This window comes from Tamandua tetradactyla, chromosome 3 (genome assembly GCF_023851605.1).
Source record: "Tamandua tetradactyla isolate mTamTet1 chromosome 3, mTamTet1.pri, whole genome shotgun sequence".
In the NCBI taxonomy this organism is placed as follows: domain Eukaryota; kingdom Metazoa; phylum Chordata; class Mammalia; order Pilosa; family Myrmecophagidae; genus Tamandua; species Tamandua tetradactyla.
The window spans coordinates 178,648,544-178,669,878 of record NC_135329.1 but is presented as its reverse complement, the minus strand read 5'-3'; the positions used below and the strand labels follow the sequence as shown (position 1 = coordinate 178,669,878).

The 21,335-nt window shown below is 36.6% G+C and overlaps 1 protein-coding gene and 1 pseudogene across 2 annotated transcripts in view; both read left to right on the top strand.

Annotated features, from left to right (window-relative positions):
• RAPH1 (Ras association (RalGDS/AF-6) and pleckstrin homology domains 1) overlaps positions 1–21,335 on the top strand; it is a 143,088-nt gene that overhangs the window by 20,504 nt on the left and 101,249 nt on the right.
• LOC143678000 (uncharacterized) lies at positions 1,246–19,369 on the top strand (annotated as a pseudogene). Its single transcript, XR_013173002.1, has 2 exons — positions 1,246–14,583; positions 14,744–19,369. The product of XR_013173002.1 is annotated as an uncharacterized LOC143678000 (transcript).

Genomic DNA, 21,335 nt, shown 5'->3' with positions numbered 1-21,335 from the left:
GGGTGTGGGGTGAGTTTCCGGTCACAGGGCTCTGCTGGTGAGGGTAGTACGCCCAAGGAACCCGGCCTGATTTACTTCCTTGTCCTGGGCTCCCATCTGTGTACTCCTACGGGCTCCACACCTCCGTGCCAGGGTCCAGCTTTCTGCCTCTTGGTTCCTTGCCTCAGTAACCAAGGCTGCCCCATGTGGTGCAGAAGACTCTCGTAGGTCAGCCGCATTCCCAAATAGCCGCTTCAGTGGCCTTCCTGTCCCTTCTCTAACTTTTCCGTGTAGCAGGGCTAATCTCAAGCTACTCTATTCAGCCATCTTCCCGGAAGTCCTAAAATTCCATTTTATAGTGTATTGCATTCTTATGTGAAGCCATCTTAAAAATAAAGCCAGTTCGGAAAAAAGTATTCTGATTCTCATACTATTTGGAAAGTAATGGATGTGGAAGAAAGTAGGGGGGCTTTTATATAAAACTATTTTACCCCACAATAATAGATGAATATCAACAAAATAAAACTTATCTAAAATTTATTCTTTACTACAATTGAAGTTATAAGCTTATTTGCAGAAGCCTAGGTATGGATTCCACTTTATGTTTTAAGGAATTATTCAAAGTGAATTAAAATACCTTTAACATTTAATTTAGTAATACGGTTGTGCTGATAGATTTATTTATCCAGCTTTGTTCATGTTTTGGCAATTTTAGGGCTTTTTCATTTCTATATAAATTTTAGTATCAGCTTATCATTTTTTATAGTAAGCCAGCCAAGGTGTTGATTGTAAATGAATCAAATGTCTTTTTCAATTTGGGGAGAATTGACATATTGACAATATTGCATATTCCAATCATTGGTACAGTATATCTCTCTATTGGATTAGGTCTTTCACTTCTCTCAGCAGTGTTTTATAGTTTTTGGTGTAGAGGTCTTAAAGGACTTTCGTTCAATTTTTCCATAAATATCATTTTTGGATACCATTCAAAATTGGTGTCTTCATTTCATATTCTCATTGTTCTTTGCTAATGTGCAGCTGATTTTTTTTTTTTTTTTTTAACATGGACAGGCACCAGAAATCGAACCCGGGTGCATTGGCATGGCAGACAAGCATTCTTGCCTGCTGAGCCACTGTGGCCCACCCTGTGCAACTGATTTTTATATATTGATTTTATACCCTATAACATTACTGAATTTGCTCCAAATTTTTTTTGTGTGTAGGTTCCTTAGGATGTTCTCTCTCTCTCTCTCTCTCTCTCTCTCTCTATATATATATATATATATATGTATATATATATATATACAATCATGTCAACTGTGAATAAAAACAGCTTTACTTTTTGTTTTCCAATTTTTATTTTATGCATTTTATTTTTATTTATTTATTTATTTTTGCCAAATTTCTTTGGCTAGTACTCCGGTATAAAGTTGTAGTGAAGTTTTCCCTGATATTAGGGTTTGCATTTTAGGATTTCCTGGAAGCAGATACCAATATGTAATTAGAAGTGCAGTAGATTTATTAGGGGAAAGGACATTGAAGAATAAAGGGAAGAGGGAGGAGGAATAAATGGGGGAAAGCCTCAGACTGCAATATGGGTCCGACACTTGTGAAGGGAGTAAGAAAAGGAAAGAAGACTGCATAGGGTCAGTTTATGCATAGTTTGTCCACATTTTGAATTTCTTTTTAAAAATTAATTTCAGTTTTTTAATTTTGGAACATTTTGAACCAAAGTATAAAAAGTGGTGGACATCTGCATATTCACCATCAATATCATGAATTATGTTTTGCTTCAGAAAACTTTGTTTCAAGAGATGTAACAGATGTAAGAAAAACACTTGCTCCAGATAAGTTTGTTTTGTTTCCCTGAATGTTTTAGTACATTTAATACGTATGCATGTATCAACAAAATATTACTGTTATTATTTTGTTATAAAATTTTACATAAATGATGTGCTGTATTTATCTTTTTAATTTGCATTTTTATAACTCAGTTTTGTGATTTGATATTTATCCATGCCGATTTTCTTAGTTTTGCCAGGGCTTCTGTAGTACCACAGACTAGTTAGCTTACACCAGGATTTATTTTCTCGCAGTTTTGGAGGCTAGAAGTCCAAAATCAGGGTGTTGGCAGGATCATGTTTTCCTTGAAGCCTGTAGTGTTCTGTGGTAAGTTATTGGAATTCCATAACTCAGTCTCTGCCTCTGTCACAAAGTTTCTTTTTTCCCCATCTGTCTCCTACTCGACACTGACTGTGCCCAGGTTTCCTCTGCTTATAGGGACACAAGTCATAGTGGATTAAGGCCCACGCTAATTCTGTTTGACCTTGTCTTATTTCTTCAAGGATATATCTTCAAGCATCTTTTTTAAAAAACGAGTTCATATTCACAGGACCAGGGGTTAAAACCTGAAGACATCTTTTGAGGGTGCATGATTCAGTCCGTAACTCTGGTTCTTGTTCATTCTCTTTTTTTTTTTACAGAATAAACCTGTTTTCTAGTTTCCTTTTGGGAATAGAGTGTTTTCATCGTTTTTGTTATTATAAGCAGAGAACATCCTTTTACATTTCTTCTCATTCTTGACTCTTGGAATACTTAGAAGTGGAATTGCTGAATCATAAGAGATGTAATGTCTAAATTTGCTAGGTATTTGACAAATGGCTCTCCAAAGTGGTGAAGAATGGATGCTCCCTCGGTAATGTTCCCACTGGTTTTCCTCCCCTGGTTTTCTATAGTTCCGTATTTTTCTTTAGTCTGTCAAGGGACTTTGCAAAACTTGTGTGTGTGTGTGTGTGGGCAGGCACCTGCAATAATACTTTTTAATTATCTGCCCAACATCTGGAAAGTATACGGATATTATATTAAGCTATACAGAATTATAAGACCTTGTTTCCGATTCTAGACTCCATGTGTTTAGGTTGTTTAAGGCAAGTGGGCAGAGGTTAATTAGGTTGTGTGTTACAGAAAATGTAGGTTTTGGACAAAATAAACCTGTATTCCTTTGGTGTGATACAGTAGATGGAGTTCTAAAATACAGACCGTACCATCCTTGACTCTGTGTTCTGATTTACCTTAGTTCCAACCAGATCAGCTTCATTCCTACCTCTAATTGGAGCTTGATGTCTTTTTTTTTTTGGCTTCTTTAACAGTTGTAGTATGTAGCCATGTTGACTTTCAGATCTGCAGAGCTCCAACTCTGAGTCTTAGGTGTCACATAGGTACCTAACCCCAGGAAAATATCAGATTATACACATACAGCACAGCATCTCAGAATTTAGAGATAACACTTAAAGCTCAGGAAAAAATGTGACTGCCGTAAGAGGTTACAGTTTACACTCCAGTTTTCTTTTTGTTCCAATTTCCTTATAAGTATTTTCTAAAAGAAGACCATACAGTATTTTTTCCTTTTGTCTCTGGCTTATTTTGCTCAACATAATGTCCTCATGGTTCATTCACCTTGTTGCATTCCTCATGACTTTATTCCTTTCTGTAGCTGCACAGTATTCCGTCTGATTTATACATCACAATTCACACTTCTGCTTCTCAGTCACTGTGCTCTTCAGCCACCTCTATCTATTTGGTATCGTTAATAATGTTGCCATAAACATCTGTGTGCAATGTCAGTTTGAGTCCCTGCTTTCAGTTATTTTGAGTATATTCAAAATATACTCAAGTAAAGTATAGGAAAGGGATTCCTAATTATATGGTGACCCTAATCTAGCCTCTTGTGGATCCACTGCATTACCCTCCAGAGGGGCTGCCCCTTTCTACTACTCTGTCAGCATTGAATAGGTATACCTGTCTCTCCACATTTTCTCTAGCACTTGAGTCTTTCTGCTTATTTATTTATTTATTTTGATTCTGCACATTTTGTTGTGATGTATTCATAGAGCATGTGGTTTATCCAAAATAAACAATGTTTCACAGTAACCTCATTTAGTTGTACAATCATCGTCATTCAATTTTAGACAGTTTTCATTGCTCCGAAGAGAGAAATAACAGATACACACAACTATTTCAGAGAAAACCTAAAACTTCCCTTAACTCTTCCTCCCCCCAATTATTTACCCCTAGTTATCATGGTACTAGTGATGTATTCCTATTAAATATAGACCTTTACATGCAATAAGTCGTTTTTCCCATATACCCCTCAATTATTAACTCTATACAAGTGTCATACCTTTGAAAGTAATTCATGTAAGAACTTATTTATATTTGTAGTACTAATTGGCTCTAAACAAACACTTTTAATCATATTCACCTTCAATATGGCACTATTATAAATTCACTAATGAACTACCATCACCTCTGTCCATTCCCTTACATTTAAGTTCAACCTTGGTAACTACTCTGTACATATTAGGTAAACTGTTCCTCCTTCTCTATCTTCTATCTATCTCTAGGTCCCCTGTATAATAAAATTTTATGGCTCTTAGTTTACATTTTCTAGGGGGTTCATATTAGTGAAATCATACAGTATCTATCCTTTTTGTGTCTGGCTTATTTCACCTAGCATTATATCCTCAAGGTCATCTATATTGTCATAATGCTTCAGGACCTCATTTCTTCTAACTGCTGCATAATATTCCATTGTATGTATATACCACATTTTGTTTATCTACTCTTCTGTTGTTGGCACTTGGATTGTTTCCATCTGTTGGCAATTGTGAATAATGCTGCTGTGAACATCAGTGTGCAAATGTCTGTTTGTGACATTGCTCTTAGTTTTTCTGGGTGTGTATCGAGTAGTGGTATTGCCAGGTTGTGGAGCAACTCAATACTTAGTTTGAAGAACAGTCAAACTGTCTTATAGTGAAACTTTTTATTCATGGAGAATGTATTCTTGGAAATGTCCATTAAGAATTGTTTTCTAACCGCAAGTGAAAGCTTTTAAAAAGAGTGTTGAATGCCATTGTCATTTATTTATTCACAATGGGGTAAAAGTATTTTCTCTAAAGAAATGTTAGGTGTCCTGGCTGTAAGACTGTTTTCTATTGAGAATTGCCCAAAATACATTAACTCCTGTGGTGTGACATCTGTCTACATAATTTAGTAATTATTTCGCTGATAGAAACCATGGTGTTGCATCCTATGAGCTTTTTTGTTTTTAGAAATATTTAATTTTTGGTAATCATATATAGTTATGTAAAAATATAAAATACAGAATTCATATTTTTGTCAACAGCTATTTGGTGACTACTGTGATGGAAGAGAAGAAATTATTTACTCTGGGAATGCTGAATGTATCATAATACTGTAATATGTAGTCATGTTAATTTTAAATGTTAAAAATTTAAAAGTTCTTTAATTGTCAGGTATTTTTATAATACATTTTGACTACATGAGGGAAAAGACCATTTCTGCGCTTTAAGAAGTATATTCCTATGGTATCTGAGTCATAGTGTTTTTTCTTCAGTTGATTTCATAGTAGTTTCTTAATAAGTATTTGTGAAGTAATTGTAGAGTGAGCAATATTATTTCTAACATGATGTGTTAATCTTCTTAAATGAAAAGTAAGATACAGTTTTTAAAATAAAAATAATCATAGAGTTTATTCCACTTGGATCCAAGATTCTGCCCTGTAACGATATTTTTTTATTATTTATTTATTTATTTATTTTTTATTTTTATTGACCAAACAGAACAACATACAAACACTAATAATCTTAACATATGAACATTCCATACTTGGTGTATAATCAGTGGCTCACAGTATCATCATATAGTTGTATATTTATCATCTTGATCATTTCTTAGAACATTTGCATCAGTCCAGAGAAAGAAATAAAAAGAAAAATCTCGTACATACCAAACCCCACACCCCTCCCTCTCATTGACCACTGGTATTTCCATCTACCCAATATATTTTAACCTTTGTTCCCCCTATTTTTTTTTCTATACCCCTTACTACTCCCTTTCATTAATCACTAGTGTTTCAGTCTCCTCAGTTCCTAACAATATTTAAGCTTTGGTCTTTCTGATTTCCTGAGAGAGAAGCAGGCAGGTAGGGGCAATACTAAAGTAACAATTTTTATTTTACAGAAATCTGTCGGTTTGTTATTGTAGAAAATCTGTTACATCTTCTAAAATTGTCAGAGAATAGAAAAATAGTAAAAATGAAAAGAAAAACACAAAACCCAACTCTAGATCTATTTATTTTAATTGCGGTAAAGTTCATATAACTTAGAATTAATCTTTTTAAAGTGTACAATTCAGTGGCATTTTGTACATCCACAATATTATACAGCCACTGTCTCAGTCTAGTTTCAAAACATTTTCATCACCCAGAAGGAAACTGTACCCGTTAAGCAGTCAGTCCCAATGATCACCTTTTCCCGGCCCCTGGCAATCAGTAGTCTGCTTTCTGTCTCTATGGATTTAGCAATTCTGGATATTTCATATAAATAGAATCATATAATATGTCACCTTTTGTGGCTGGCTTATTTCATTTAGCATAATGTTTTTGAGGTTCATCCACGTTGTAGATCAGTTGTTCATTCATTTTTAAGCCAATACTATTCCATCATACAGATACGCCACCTTTTGTTTACCCATTTATCAGTTGATAAACATTTGGTGTTTTTCTGCTTTTTGGTTATTGTTAATAGTACAGCTGTGAAAGTTTGTGTACAAGTATTTGAAAGTTTGTGTACAAGTATTTGTTTGAGTACCTGTTTTCAGTTCTTTTGGATACATACCTAGGAGTAGAATTACTAAGTCACATGATAATTCTATGTTTAACTTTTTGATAAACATCAAACATTTTTTTCAGTGACTGTACTTTGTTTTACATTCCCACCAGCAATTTCTCTTCATCTTTGCCAGCACTTGTTACTTTCCATTTTATAATAGCTATGTTACTGTCTATGAAGTGGTATCTTATTGCAGTTTTTATTTATATTTCACCAGTGATTAAATATGTTGAGTATCTTTTCATGTGCTTGTTGACTATTGTATGCTTTTTTGGAGCAATGTCTATTCAGTCCATTCCCCATTTTTAAATTAGGTTGTTGGTCTTTTTGTTAAGTGAAAGAATTCTTTATATATTCTGGATACCAGTATTTATCAGAAACATGATTTGTGTTTCAAATTAGTTAAGTTGTATTTAAATTTGTTGGTTAAGTTGTATTTAAATTTGTATTTAAGTTTATAGAGGTCAGGTGTTTCACAATAGAAAACCAATATCATAATGCCTAAGAAAAGGTGGTTTGTAACTCACAGGTTCCAGAGACAGTGAGGTGCCATAAGGGGTGGTAGCTACACCAGTGGGTGGGGAGTACACAAGCAGAGCAAGTGGGTTTGTGCCTTTGTTGTGGTCCAGGGGTAGATGTGATAGATTTCGTTGGGAGTCAGGAATTGCTTAGTTGTAAATAAATGCATGTGAAAAGGGAGAATATGAGCACTGTGGATGATTAGCCTGTCATTTGGGGCCTGCTATGGGTTCTAGATAAGGTATGTGGGTTGTGTAGATGGTGACTGTACATGTAGGTTTGAGCTCTGAGGCCTCTAGGCCCCGGCAGTGGAAAACTTCTGAGGCAAGTGACTGAACCAAAAAGGTGGATGCTCAGGTAGCACACACACAATTTTAATAATTATGGCAGTTTGCAAATATTTTTTCCCCACTCTGTAGGTTGTGTTTTCACTTTCTTAATAGTGTCTTTATGTATATATACATGTATATACTTAATATATATATATATTTTTTGAGAAATCTTCACACACATATATTCTATACATGGTGTACAATCAGTGGCTCATAATATCATCACATAGCTGTGTTTTCATTACCATGATTGTTGCTTTAGAACATTTGCATCACTCCAGTAAAAGAAATAAAAAGAAAAATGAAAAAACTCATACATACTATGTACCTTACCCTTCCCTTTCATTGACTGCTAGTGTTTCCATCTAATCAATTTATTTTACCCTTTGTCCCCTATTATTTATTTATTTGTTGTCCATATTTTTAATTCATCTTTCCATACCCTGGATATAAGGTGCATAATACACAAGATTTTTACAATCACACAGTCACATTATGAACATTATATATTTATACAATTGTTTTCAAGAATCTAGGCTACTAGAACACAGCTCAGCAGTTTCACGTACTTCCCTCTAGCCACTCCAATACACCATAATCTAAAAAGAGATACCTGTATAGTCTATAAGAATAATCTCCAGGATAAAACCTCTCAAATCTGTTTGAAATCTCTCAGCCACTGAAACTTTTTGTCTCATTTCTCTCCTTCCCCCTTTTGGTCAATAAGACTTTCTCAATCTCTTGATGCTGGGTCCTGGCTCAGCCTATTGATTTGTTGTACCTACTTCTTGTGAGACTATTCAAAATTCTCCAAATAGGGAAATTGAATATTTCCTCCTTTTTCCCCATCCCTCCAAGAGAACTTTGCAAGTACTTCTTTATTCATTGGGGCATCACCCTAACCTGGGCAAACTAACAAAATATCATGCCCTATTCAGATAATCTATGCTTATAGCATCACTAAACTGACCATACAAGTTAAATTAGGAAATGTACTACCCAAGATATAAATTTTGCACCAAAAGAACATCTCTCCCTTTAGTCTCTTACAGTAGTTGAAGTTTTGAAATGTGGATGATATCATCCTTTACTCAGTCTTCTGATATACATTGTCCTATCTGATCAGTTTTATTCATATCTTGATACTATCATGATGGTATTTTGAAGACAAAAGTTTTTTGAGGAAGTACAATTTATTATTTTTTTCTTTTCCACTTGTGCTTTTGGTGTCATCTTTTATTATTCATTGCCAAATCCAAGGTAATGAAGATTTATCTTTGTATTTTCTTCTAAGAGTTTTATAGTTTCAGCTCTTACATTTCGGTCTTTGATTTATTTTGACTTAATTTTTACATATGGTGTCAGTTAGAGGTCCAATTACATTCTTTTGTATGTAGATAACCAGTTTCACCAGCACCATTTTCCTTTTGGACTGTTTTGTCACTTTTATGGAAACTCAGTTGACCATAAATGTGAGGGTTTCTTTCTGGACATAGTATACTGTTCCATTGATTGAGATGCTTGTCCTTGTGTTAATACCATCCTATAGCTTTTGTAGTAAAATTTGAAATCAGGAAGTATGAGTCCCCTACTTTTTTTCTTTTTTAAGACTGTTTTATTCCGGATCCCTTGCAATTTCGTATGGCTTTCAATTTCAGCTTTTCCATTTCTCCCAAAAAGATTATTGAATTTTGAGAGATTTCATTGAATCTGTAGATTACTTAGTGTATATACTCATCTTACCAATATAATAATAGTGGAATGAAGTAGAAATCGTTCTTTTTCTGCAAATAGACATCCAGTTTTCCCAACCCCACTTGCTGAAGAGACTGCTCTTTTCCAATTGAGTAGTCTCTGTCACTGTGCCAGTTTGAATCTGATGGACCCCAGAAAAGCCATGTCCTTTAATCCTCATTCAGTATTGCTGACTGGGAGCTTTTTGATTGTTCCCATGGAGATGTGACCCACCCAATTGTGGGTGGTAAGTTTTGATTAGATGGCTTCCATGAAATTGTGACTCCACCTCTTCCAAGTGGGTCTTGATTAGTTTACTGGAATCCTTTAAAAGAGGAGACAGTTTTGGAGAGAGCGAGAACCATGAGAACCCATGCAGCCAGAGACCTTTGTAGACGAAGAAGGAAAATGCCCTCAGGAGAGCTTCTTGAAACAAGAAGCTTAGAGAGAAAGCTAGCAGATGTTGCCATGCTCACCATGTGCCTTTCCAGTTGAGAGAGAAACCCTTACTTCATCGGCCTTTCTTGAGTGAAGGTAAACTCTTTTTGGTGTCTTAATTTTGACATTTCTATAGCCTTGCTTTAGTTTGGACATTTTCACAGTCTTAGAACTGTAAACCAGCAACTTAATAAATTCCCCTTTTTTAAAGTGATTCCGTTATTTGTATATTGTATTCTGGCAGCTAGCAAACTGGAACAGTCACCTTGTCAAAAATCAGTTGGCTGTAAATGTGAAAGTTGACTTCTGAGCTCAATTTATTTTTTGATATGAACAGGCTCCGGGGATTTGAACCTGAGTCTTTGGCTTGGCAGGTGAGAATTCTGCCACTGAGCCATTGTTGCACCACCCCTGAGCTCAGTGTTATTCCATTGGTCCAGATGTCTGTCCTTTTGCCAGTAGTATGCTTTTTGATTACTGTGGCTTTGTAGTAAGTTTTAAGATTGGAAAGTGTGAATTCTCTAAATTAATTCTTATTTAAGATGGCTTTGGCTATTTGGGCCCTTTACCCTTCCATATAAATCTCATGATTGGCTTTTGAGTTTCTGCAAAGAAGTCTTTTGGGCTTTTGATTGGGATTGCATTGAATCTATAAATTGCTTTGGGTAGTGTGCCAGTTTGAATCTGTGGTGTACTGCAGAAAACCCATGTCCTTTAGTCCTCATTTAATATTGCTTGGTGGGTGTTTTTTGATTATCCATGGAGATGTGACCCACCCAATTGTGGGTGGTAATTTTTGATTAGATGGTTTCTGTGGAGATGTGTCTCCACCCATTTAAGGTGGGGTTGCTTACTGGAGCCCTTTAAGAGGGAACCATTTTGGAAAAAGCTTTAGAGCCACAAGAGCCCATGGAGCAGAGATCTTTGGAGGTGAAGAAGGAAAACGCCCCTGGGGGAGCTTCATGAGATAAGTCTGGAGAGAAAGCTAGCAGAAGTCACCAGATTCGCCATGTGCCTTTCCAGTTGGAAGAGAAACCCCGAATGTCATCAGCGTTCTTGAACCAAGTTATCTCTCCCTGGATGCCTTAGATTGAACATTTCTATAGCCTTTCTTTAATTTGGACAGTTTCATGGCCTTAGAACATGTAAACTTGCAACTTAATAAACTCCTAAAAGCTGTTCTGTTTTTGGTATATCACATTCTGGCAGCTTTCAAACTAGAATAGGTAGTTTTAACATCTTAACAATATTTGGTTTTCCAATCCATAACTCAGAATGTCCTTCCATTTATTTAGGTTTTCTTTTATTTCTTTTAGCAATGTTTTTAGTTTTCTGTGTACAAGTTCTTTACATCCTTGGTTAGATTTTTTCCTAGATATTTGGTTCTTTAGTTGTTGTTGTGAATGGAATTTTTTTTCTTGATTTCTTCTTCCATTTGTTCATTCTTGCAATGAACAAAATCAGAAACAACTGCTGATTTTGGGGTGTGGATCTTATATCTTACCACTGTGTTAAAGTTGTGAATTTTTCAGGGTTTTCTGCATATGTGGTCATATCATCTGCAAATAGGAAAAGTTTCACTTCTTCCTTTCCAACTCAGATGCCTTTTATTTCTTTTTCTTGTTTAATTACTCTGACAGGAACTTCTACTACAATGTTGAATAACAATGGTGACAGTGGTCATTCTTGTCTTGTTCCTTATCTCAGGGGAAAGGTTTCAGTCTTTTACCATTAAGTAGGATGTTGGCTGTGGGCTTTCATATATGCCCTTTATGATATTGACGAAGTTTCCCTCTCTTAGTTCCTAAGTGTTTTTATCATGAAGGGTGCTAGATTTTGTTGAATTGTTTTTCTGCATTATTTGAGATGATCATGTGATTTTTTTCCCCCCTTCATTCTGTTTATGGTGATGTATTACATCAATTGATTTTCTTATGTTGAACCAAGTTTGTATACCAGAGGAAAATCCCATTAATATGCTGCTGGATTTAGTTTGCTAGAATTTTGTTGAGGACTTTTCATCTGTATTCATAAAAGATAATAGTCTTCTTTTACTGTCTCCATCTGGCTTTATTACAAGGGTTATTGTTGGCATTATAGAATGAATTAGGGAATGTTCCCTCCATTTCATTATTTTTGGAAGAGTACACAGAATTGAAGTTTTCTTTGAATGTTTTGTAGAATTCCTCTGTGAAGCCATCTAGTCCTGGGATTATCCTTGTTTGGAAGGTTTTGGATAATTGGTTTGATCTCTTTAGTAGTGTTAGGTTTGTTGAGAGCTTCTATTTCTTCTTTTTTTTTCTAATCTCTAATTGAGTTATCTTCACATACAGTCCATCAAAAGTATACAAGCAGTGGCTCACAATATCATCACATAGTTGTGTATTCATCACCACGATCATTTTTGGAACATTTGCATCATTCCAAAAAAAGAAAAAAAAAGAGAAAAGAAAAATTTACCATTTTTCTTTTACCATTCTCTTTACCATTCCCTCTCATTGACCACTAATATTTCAGTCTACCCAATATTTTTTAACCGAGTCATTAACGCAGTTTGTGAAGCATATAGTCTTATAGAAATATTATATTTTTGCTGAAGCTAATGTGCATTGCAAAACTTTCTGATTTTTCTATTACTCCTTTATTGATAGTGAAATTATTTTTAAACATATTGGTTTCTTTAAATAAATTAGCATTTATTGAGAACCAGATAAATTGTTCATTTTTTTTTTAAGGGATACATCTTTATTTTGATAGTCTTTAGCTCTGAGTCATCTTAAATTGAAAATATTAGGCAGAAAAAAGTTGAATTTCAGATCAAGAAAGAATGTAATTCTGTGTGTGTTGCTCTGAGGTAAAAAATGAGAACCATATGGTATCTCCAGAAACTTGCATCTTAGTTGGGGATGGAGGATGATAAGGCACATGTTCAAATAACCACCACATAACACAAAGCTGATCAGTTATAATGCCATAGAGAGGTACAGAGTTCACTGGCCTCTCAGAGGAAGTGATAACTAAATCTTATCTTGTTTAGCGAGTATGGTCCTTAAACTTTTTTTCTTTTTTTTAGGTGTTTTTTTTTAATTGAGATATAATTCACACACATAATATTTGCCCTTTTAAAGTGTGCAGTTCAGTGGCTATTAGTATAACCACAACATCGTACAACCATCACTACCATCTCATTCCAGGATAAACTTTTTTTTTTAATTTGAATGTTTTTTAACTGAGTTATGCCCTCCAATTCTCCAGCCCCACCATTCCCTATTGAATTACATCTGGCTACCCTTGGTATTTATATTGGTCTCCTGACCCCTGCAGACATTTAAGTTTGCAATCCAAACTTGAGAAAGTTGTTTTTTCTAACTGCAGGAGCTTTCCCTAGCTCCCGCCTGGGGTCTTCCTCACAGCGAGACGGGGAACTCGGTGACTGGTCCCGGGGGCTCGAAGGTCTGGAGGGCGTGGGAGACGAAGAACGACTCGCGGGAACTCGAGGCGCTGGCAAGGCATGCGCACCAGAACATTTATGAGTGGAAGTACAGAGCTTTATATAGTGGCGAGGCGGCAATAGGGAGGGGCCAGGGGAGGAGCGCTGCGTGATTGGTGAGGAGGCTAAGGGGTGGCAGAGAGGGATTGGGTGAGCTGAGAGCAGAAAGGTCCAATGGAATAGCTAGAATGTGTTGCTAGGCAGAGAGCTAGAGGAATGGGGCCGAAATTACATCCGGCACTAACTTCACCCCTCAGGGTGTCTGTGTGTGGGAAGGGGGTTTGTGGTTCTGCAGAGCATCATTTTCTTCATCTGTCTTTTTTCCCTCTCTACCCTCTGGCTCCTTTAAGAATGGTCCCTACCTTTTGTGAAGGATCACTTCATTTGCCCTTCAGTTGGCTTTCTTAGAAATCTAAACACCTTTACTTGTCCTTCAAATCCTCACATACTGTGGCCACTGCCTATCTGTTATCATCACTTTTCTCACACCCTCTTTTCCCATCAGATTGATCTGTTTCATGACACCAAACCTGTTGGGACTACCTGGAATGTTATTCTCTTTGATCTCTGCATGTCTGATTCCTTTTTGTTATTCATATGTCAGTTAGAATACCTCTCAAGAGGTCTTATCTCTTCACCAAATCTAAAGGAGCTACCAGATCACTCTCAATACAACCCTATTATCTGAAACATACTCCACTATCTGTTTTTTGGTTATTTAATCTCTCTCTCCGACTAGAATTTAAGTTCAGTTAGAGCAGGTCTCTCGCTTGTCTTATTTATAGCTGTATCCTGAGCTTCTACAACTGTATTTGGCATATAGTATATACTTAATAAATGTTGAATGACTGCTAAGTAAAAATGCATGCTCTCATCTTTGACTCCTGCTCCTCTGGTTCATCTGCTGTGTGATTCTCTGTTTTCTGCCTTCTGGAAATTTGCCAAAATCTAGTCTCTTGATGCCTTTGCTATCACCTATTCTCAGTGCCTTTATAAGTTTATTCCCCCCTTTTAATTGTTTACTGTCATTTCATTGGGATTTTGGACAGAGGGAGAAGTATTCTCTCACTCTTTTGACAAGTTGAGCTGTTGTAATCAGATTGATAAACATGAACAAAGTTGGGAAAGCATGACTTGCTTCTGTAGAATAGTAAGTAGTTTGAAGAGTAGGAAATAAGGTTGAAAACTTAGGTTGAGGCCATGTCATAGAGGATCTGAAATCATTTGATGAAGAGATTGTACTTAATTCAGAATGTCATGAGTAACTATTGTGGATTTTTTAACAGATGCGTGACATGAAAAAGTCTTAAAATTAATCTGGAGAGGGTTGCTGGATTAATCAGAAGAAGATATGGTGTGGATTTGAACCAAAATAGTGGTCAAAGACATGGAAAGAATGGTATGGAGTCAAATAGTTGATCTTGCTGGCAGTGACATTGGTGAATTGCTATGTGAAAATTATAGTTTAGCAGTATGAATTTTATCTTGATAGAATAGATTGATTGTATAGGGACAATAATAAATATATTTTCTAATGAGTTTTAAAATGTTTTTCCTAGGAATTTATATTCATGAGATGGATGTAACAGAAAGGAGGCATCTTGAAGCTTCTTGGGTGGAGGATATTTGATCAACTCTTATAATTATCACTGAATGTTGGCAAGAGGTCAGGAAATATGTTAATGAATAATGCAACATAGATATGTTTTACTGCCTTTTCACATTTAATAATAAAATTAAAAAAATTAAAACATCTTAAAAAATCCTCAGTCTAGTGTATTTACCTTATATTTTTATTTGATTAAATACTATCTTTCGATTTGGAACTAAATTCTGATTTCTTCCTGACCTGCTCATGACATTAGCCAACTTTAAAGAAATCAGTTACTAGGTTTCTACATCTGAAGTTTAGGAATTATTATGTCTCTCACCTCTGCAAAGTAATCTGATAGATAATTGTTCTAGTTTGCTAGCTGCCGGCATGCAATATACCAGAAACGGAACAGCTTTTAACAAGGGGAATTTAATGTGTTGCTAGTTTACAGTTCTAAGGCCGAGAAAATGCCCCAATTAAAACAAGTCTATAGATATGTCCAATCAAAGGCATCCATGGAAAGATACCTTGGTTCAAGAAGGCCGATGAAGTTCAGTGTTTCTCTCTCAAATGAGAAGGCACATGGCGAACACAGTCAGGGTTCCTCTCCCATCTGGAAGGGCACATGGCATACATAGCATCATCTGCTAGCTTCATCTCCTGGCTTCCTGTTTCATGAAGCTCCCCGGGAGGTGTTTTCCTTTTTCATCTCCAAAGGCTGCTGGCTCGTGGACTCTCTGCATCTCATGGCTACATTGTTCTGCTCTCTCTGAATCTCTCATTCTCCAAAATGTTTCCTCTTTTATAGGACTTCAGAAACTAATCAAGACCCACTCAAATGGGTGGAGACATGTCATCCCCTAATCCAGTTTAACAACCATTCTTAACTAAATCACATCAACCAGGGAGATGATCTCATTACAGTTTCAAACATACAGTATTGAATAGAGATTATTCTGCCTTTGCGAAATGGGATTTATATTAAAATATGGCTTTCTTAGGGGGCATATATCCTTTCAAACCAGCACAATAATTATTTTTCTAACTTCTATTTGCATTAAAAAAACTAATTTTATGATTACCAAAATAAACTAAAAATGTCAACTAAGTCTGTTAAAATACAATTTAGGAAAAGTAGCACACATGCGAAAATAATAAAAACTATGTCTTAAAGAAATGTGATTATTTTTCAGTGTCCTTAGATTAAATATTTTATTTGGTAAAAATGTTTTGCAGCCTGCATGTTGTTTTCTTTAATTTTTATTTCTTAATTTTAAATGATCTATTTGTTGATATACTCTGTTTTCCTAACTATAAGTTCCGTGAGGGCAGAGACTTCTTTCCTTCCTTTTCTTTCCTTCCTCTCCTTCCCTTTCTCACTTCCTTAACTTATTTTGATATAATTTTAAACTTAGAGAAAAGAAGAATACAGCAAACTCCAATAGATTCGCTCCCCAGATTCACTTCTTGTTTACATTTTGCCCAGTTACCTTTCCTCTCTCCCTATACATATACTTTTTTCTCTTCTGAGTCATTTGAGGATAAATTGCAGCCATCGTTCCCCTTTATGCCTAAATTCTCTGTGTATTTCCTAAAACCAAACACATTCTCTTATATAACCACAGTTCTGTTAGCAAAATCAGGTAATGCAACATTGATGTGATACTATCATCTAATCAATCCATAGTAAAATTTGTGAATTGCCCCAACATTAGCTTTTATAGCTATATTTATAGACATACATATTTCCCTGGCATGCAAAATTCAGTCCAGGGTTAAGAATTGCTTTTATTTTTCATGTCTCTTTAAGTTTACTTTATCCAGAACATTTCTTCAGCTTTTCTTTGTGTTTCTGGACCTTCACAGTCTTTAACAGTATAGGCCAGTGAGTTTTGCAAAATGTCTCTTATGATTCGGTTCATGTAATCCATCTTTGGCAGGATAACACAGAATGATGTATCCTTCTGTGTACTTCACAACAGGAAGCATGTGATGTTGGTGTGCTTCAATATTGGAGATATTAAGTTTGATTACGTGGTTAAGTAGTGTCTCCTCTACTGGGAAGATCTTGGGGAATATGTAAATAGTCTCATCAAATTTAGCATTTGTTGATAATTTTTGCCTGAATCAGTTATTACTATGGTAGTTGCAAAAATGGTGATTTTCTAATTATCCTTTCTGCTACAATACTTGGCATTCTGTGAGAAAGAGCTTTATTTTCTCATTTTCTCCCCTATATACAAATCGAACCTGGGTCTTCAGTGTGGTAGGTGAGAACTCTGCCTGCTGAGCCACCGTGGCCTGCCCTCTCCCCTATATTTTTATTATATCTGTACAATATTAATGAATTCTTATTTTATTCAGTGGGTTATATAGTCTGTTTCTATTATACTTTATTTTGATGCCCAGGTTAGGCCCCAGGGACTTTATAGGCTAACTCTTGTGTCTTTTTGACATGTCTCCATCATTAATTGAGCACTTTCTTAATTTCTGACTCAATGTTCTAGAAGCTTATCTTCTCTTTCCCTGCCCTAGCCCTGAAATCATTACCCGAAGAATCTCCGGTTACTTTTTGTGTAGAAATTATATTTAAAACTAAGAACTGCTTATCAGGTATGCTCATAGCTACCAAGGTGACATTGCCACTAGGCCTTTTCAGTGGACATAACTAGGAAGTATATGTCCACACACATTTCTGTATTTCTACTCCTATTGCCATCTATTTGAAGCGTTATGTTCATACTGGTAACTCAGATCCAATTCACATATTTCTAAGCCATAGGTTGCAACTGTCTTGTACTCTCCTTTTCCCTCAAAAACATGGGCTGCCCTGAAGGGACAGGTTTCCTACCATGCATTTTTGGTTATCTGAGGAAGGAAAAAGGGCAGATGCAGAGAAAAGCAGCAGTCTACCTGCATCCCTAGTGAGGCATTCATGAATCTCAAGGCAGGGTAGTGGTGCTGAGAGTCTCATAGGTGTGACTACTTGCAGTCAGGCAGTGGCACAGATGGCAGGACAGGGGGCAGAATTCACACCGTGCTTTAGCAGCAGCAGCTGCAGAAGCACTCAGGCAGTTACAGCCCCTGTACTGGTTCGGCCACCCTCCCTCCTTTTGCACTTCCTCCATTCACTCACACCATGGCTTACTAGCTGACCGAAGAACAGATTTCTGAATTTAAGGAAGCTTTTTCCCTGTTTGATAAAGATGGCTATGGCACCATCACAACAAAGGAACTTGAAACTGTCATGCGGTCACTGGGTCAGAACCCAACAGAAGGTGAATTACAGGACACGATCAACGAAGTGGATGCTGATGATAGTGGCACCATTGACTTTCCATAATTTTTGGCCATGATGGCTAGAAAAATGACAGACACAGTGAAGAGGAAATCCACGAGGCATTTGGAGTCTTTGACAAGGATGGCAGTGGTTACATCTGCATGGCAGTTACATCATGTCATGACAAACTTAGGAGAAAAACTAAGAGAGAACATGTAGATGAAATAAATGGTCAGAGAGGCAGATATTAATGGGGACGGACAAGTCAGTTACGAAGGATATGTACATATGGTGGCTGCAAAATGAAGACCTACTTTCAACTACTTTTTCCCTCGTAGAAGAATCAAATTGAATCTTTTATTTACCTCTTGCAAAAAAAAAAAATTCGTTTGTTCATACTGTTTTTGTATAGCAAAAGTGAATGTTAAAAAGTACCTTCTGACTTCCGGAGAAGATGGCGGCTTAGTAAGACGCGCGGGTCTTAGTTCCTCCTCCAGAAAAGCAACTAAAGAAACAGAAACAATATGAAACAGCTCCTGGAGCCACGACAGAGACCAAAAAGACAGCGTACCCCATTCTGGAACGGCTGAACGGGCAGGGAGAATCCGCTGCGGTGAGATACCCGAGGGGCGCGTGTTTTCCCGGCCGGGGTGGCTGGCGACTGGGGTCCCCTCCACGCACGTGGCTCCCCGGTCTGACTGGGAACGTTGGATAGCAGGGCCCTCCCGCCACGCTTGGCATCTCGGGCCAGCTGGGCAATTTGGACCGGCACTCCCCCAAGCCACGGTGGCCGGCGACCCCCCCCCTCCACGCGCAGTTTCCCGGGCTGACTGCGAGATTCTGATTGGCAAGTTAAAGGAGCCACAGCATCTTTTACTGGTGGGACCCGCAGACAGACGAGCGCCACGAGCGCCACCTACTGGGCAGGAAAAGAAAAACACAGCCCAGAGATTTCACAGAAAAACCTTTCAACCAACCAGGTCCCACACCCAGGGAAATCTGATCAAATGCCCAGACACCAGCAGAAAATAATGGATGACGCTCGGAAAATTGAAGATATGGCCCAGTCAAAGGAACAAACCAATAGTTCAAATGAGATACAGGAGCTGAGACAACTAATGCTGAATATACAAACAGAAATGGAAAAACACTTCAAAAACCAAATCAATAAATTGAGGGAGGACATGAAGAAGACATGGGCTGAACAAAAAGAAGAAATAGAAAATCTGAAAAAACAAATCACAGAACTTATGGGAGTGAAGGACAAAGAAGAAAAAATGGAAAAAACAATGGATACCTACAATGGTAGATCTAAAGAGACAGAAGCTACAATTAGTGAACTGGAGGATGGAACATCTGAATCCCAAAAAGAAACAGAAACTATAGGGAAAAGAATGGAAAAACTTGAGCAGGGGATCAGGGAACTGAATGACAATATGAAGCGCACAAATATACGTGTTGTGGGTGTCCCAGAAGGAGAAGAGAAGGGAAAAGGAGGAGAAAAACTAATGGAAGAAATTATCACTGAAAATTTCCCAACTCTTATGAAAGACCTAAATTTACAGATCCAAGAAGTGCAGCGCACCCCAAAGAGAATAGACCCAAATAGGCGTTCTCCAAGACACTTACTAGTTAGAATGTCAGAGGTCAAAGAGAAAGAGAGGGTCTTGAAAGCAGCAAGAGAAAAACAATCTGTCACATACAAGGGAAACCCAATAAGACTATGTGTAGATTTCTCAGCAGAAACCATGGAAGCTAGAAGACAGTGGGATGATATATTTAAATTACTAAAAGAGAAAAACTGCCAACCAAGACTTCTATATCCAGCAAAATTGTCCTTCAAAAATGAAGGAGAAATTAAAACATTTATAGACAAAAAGTCACTGAGAGAATTTGTGACCAAGAGACCAGCTCTGCAAGAAATATTAAAGGGAGCACGAGAGTCAGATACGAAAAGACAGAAGAGAGAGGTATGGAGTAAAGTGTAGAAAGATGGAAAATCAGATACGATATATATAATACAAAAGCCAAAATGGTAGAGGAAAATATTATCCAAACAGTAATAACACTAAAAGTTAATGGACTGAATTTCCCAATCAAAAGACATAGACTGGCAGAATGGATTACGACCCAGCAATACCACTGCTAGGTATCTACTCAAAGGACTTAAGGGCAAAGACACAGACGGACATTTGCACACCAGTGTTTATAGCAGCATTATCTACAATTGCAAAGAGATGGAAACAGCCAAAATGTCCATCAACAGACGAGTGGCTAAACAAACTGTGGCGTATACCTACGATGGAATATTATGCAGCTTTAAGACAGACTAAACTTATGAAGCATGTAATAACATGGATGGACCTAGAGAACATTATGCTGAGTGAGTCTAGCCAAAAACTAAAGGACAAATACTGTATGGTCCCACTGATGTGAACCGACATTCGAGAATCAGCTTGGAATATATCATTGGTAACAGAGACCAGCAGGAGTTAGAAACAGGGTAAGATAATGGGTAATTGGAGCTGAAGGGATACAGACTGTGCAACAGGACTAGATACAAAAACTCAAAAATGGACAGCACAATAATACCTAAGTGTAATGTAACTACGTTGGAACACTGAATGAAGCTGCACCTGAAATATAGTTTTTTGTTTGTTTGTTTGTTTGTATCTTTTGTTTTTGTTTTTTTCTTTTTCCTTTTTATATATATATATTTTTTATTAGTATTATTATTTTAATTCTCTTCTCTGTATTAACATTCTATATCTTTTTCTGCTGTTTTGCTAGTTCTTTTCCTAAATCGATGCAAATGTACTAGAAATGATGATCATACATCTATGTGATGATACTAAGAATTACTGAGTGCATGTGTAGAATGGAATGATTTCTAAATGTTGTGTTAATTTCTTTTCTTTTTTTTGATTAATAAAAAAATTAAAAATAAATAAGTAAATAAAAATAAAAAGTACCTTCTGACCACACAAAAAACATATCTGCACATATTGTTGGTGTCCTTGTACTCTAAAGATCAAGCTACACCTCAGTTTTACAATATCAATACTTATATTACCTTTAAAAGAAAGAAAAAAGGAATCTCAAGGCAATTTCCCCTACTTGAGAGAGCAAAGTAGTGGTACTCTCTACTTTTAGTTGAGGCTGAAGAGTGATTGCATGATATCAGTGCTGTCTTAAGAGAACTGCCCCCCTGTATAGTATCATAAAAATGATCTGAAAATATTCGATCACTCTTCAGCCTCAAATGAAAGTAGAACTG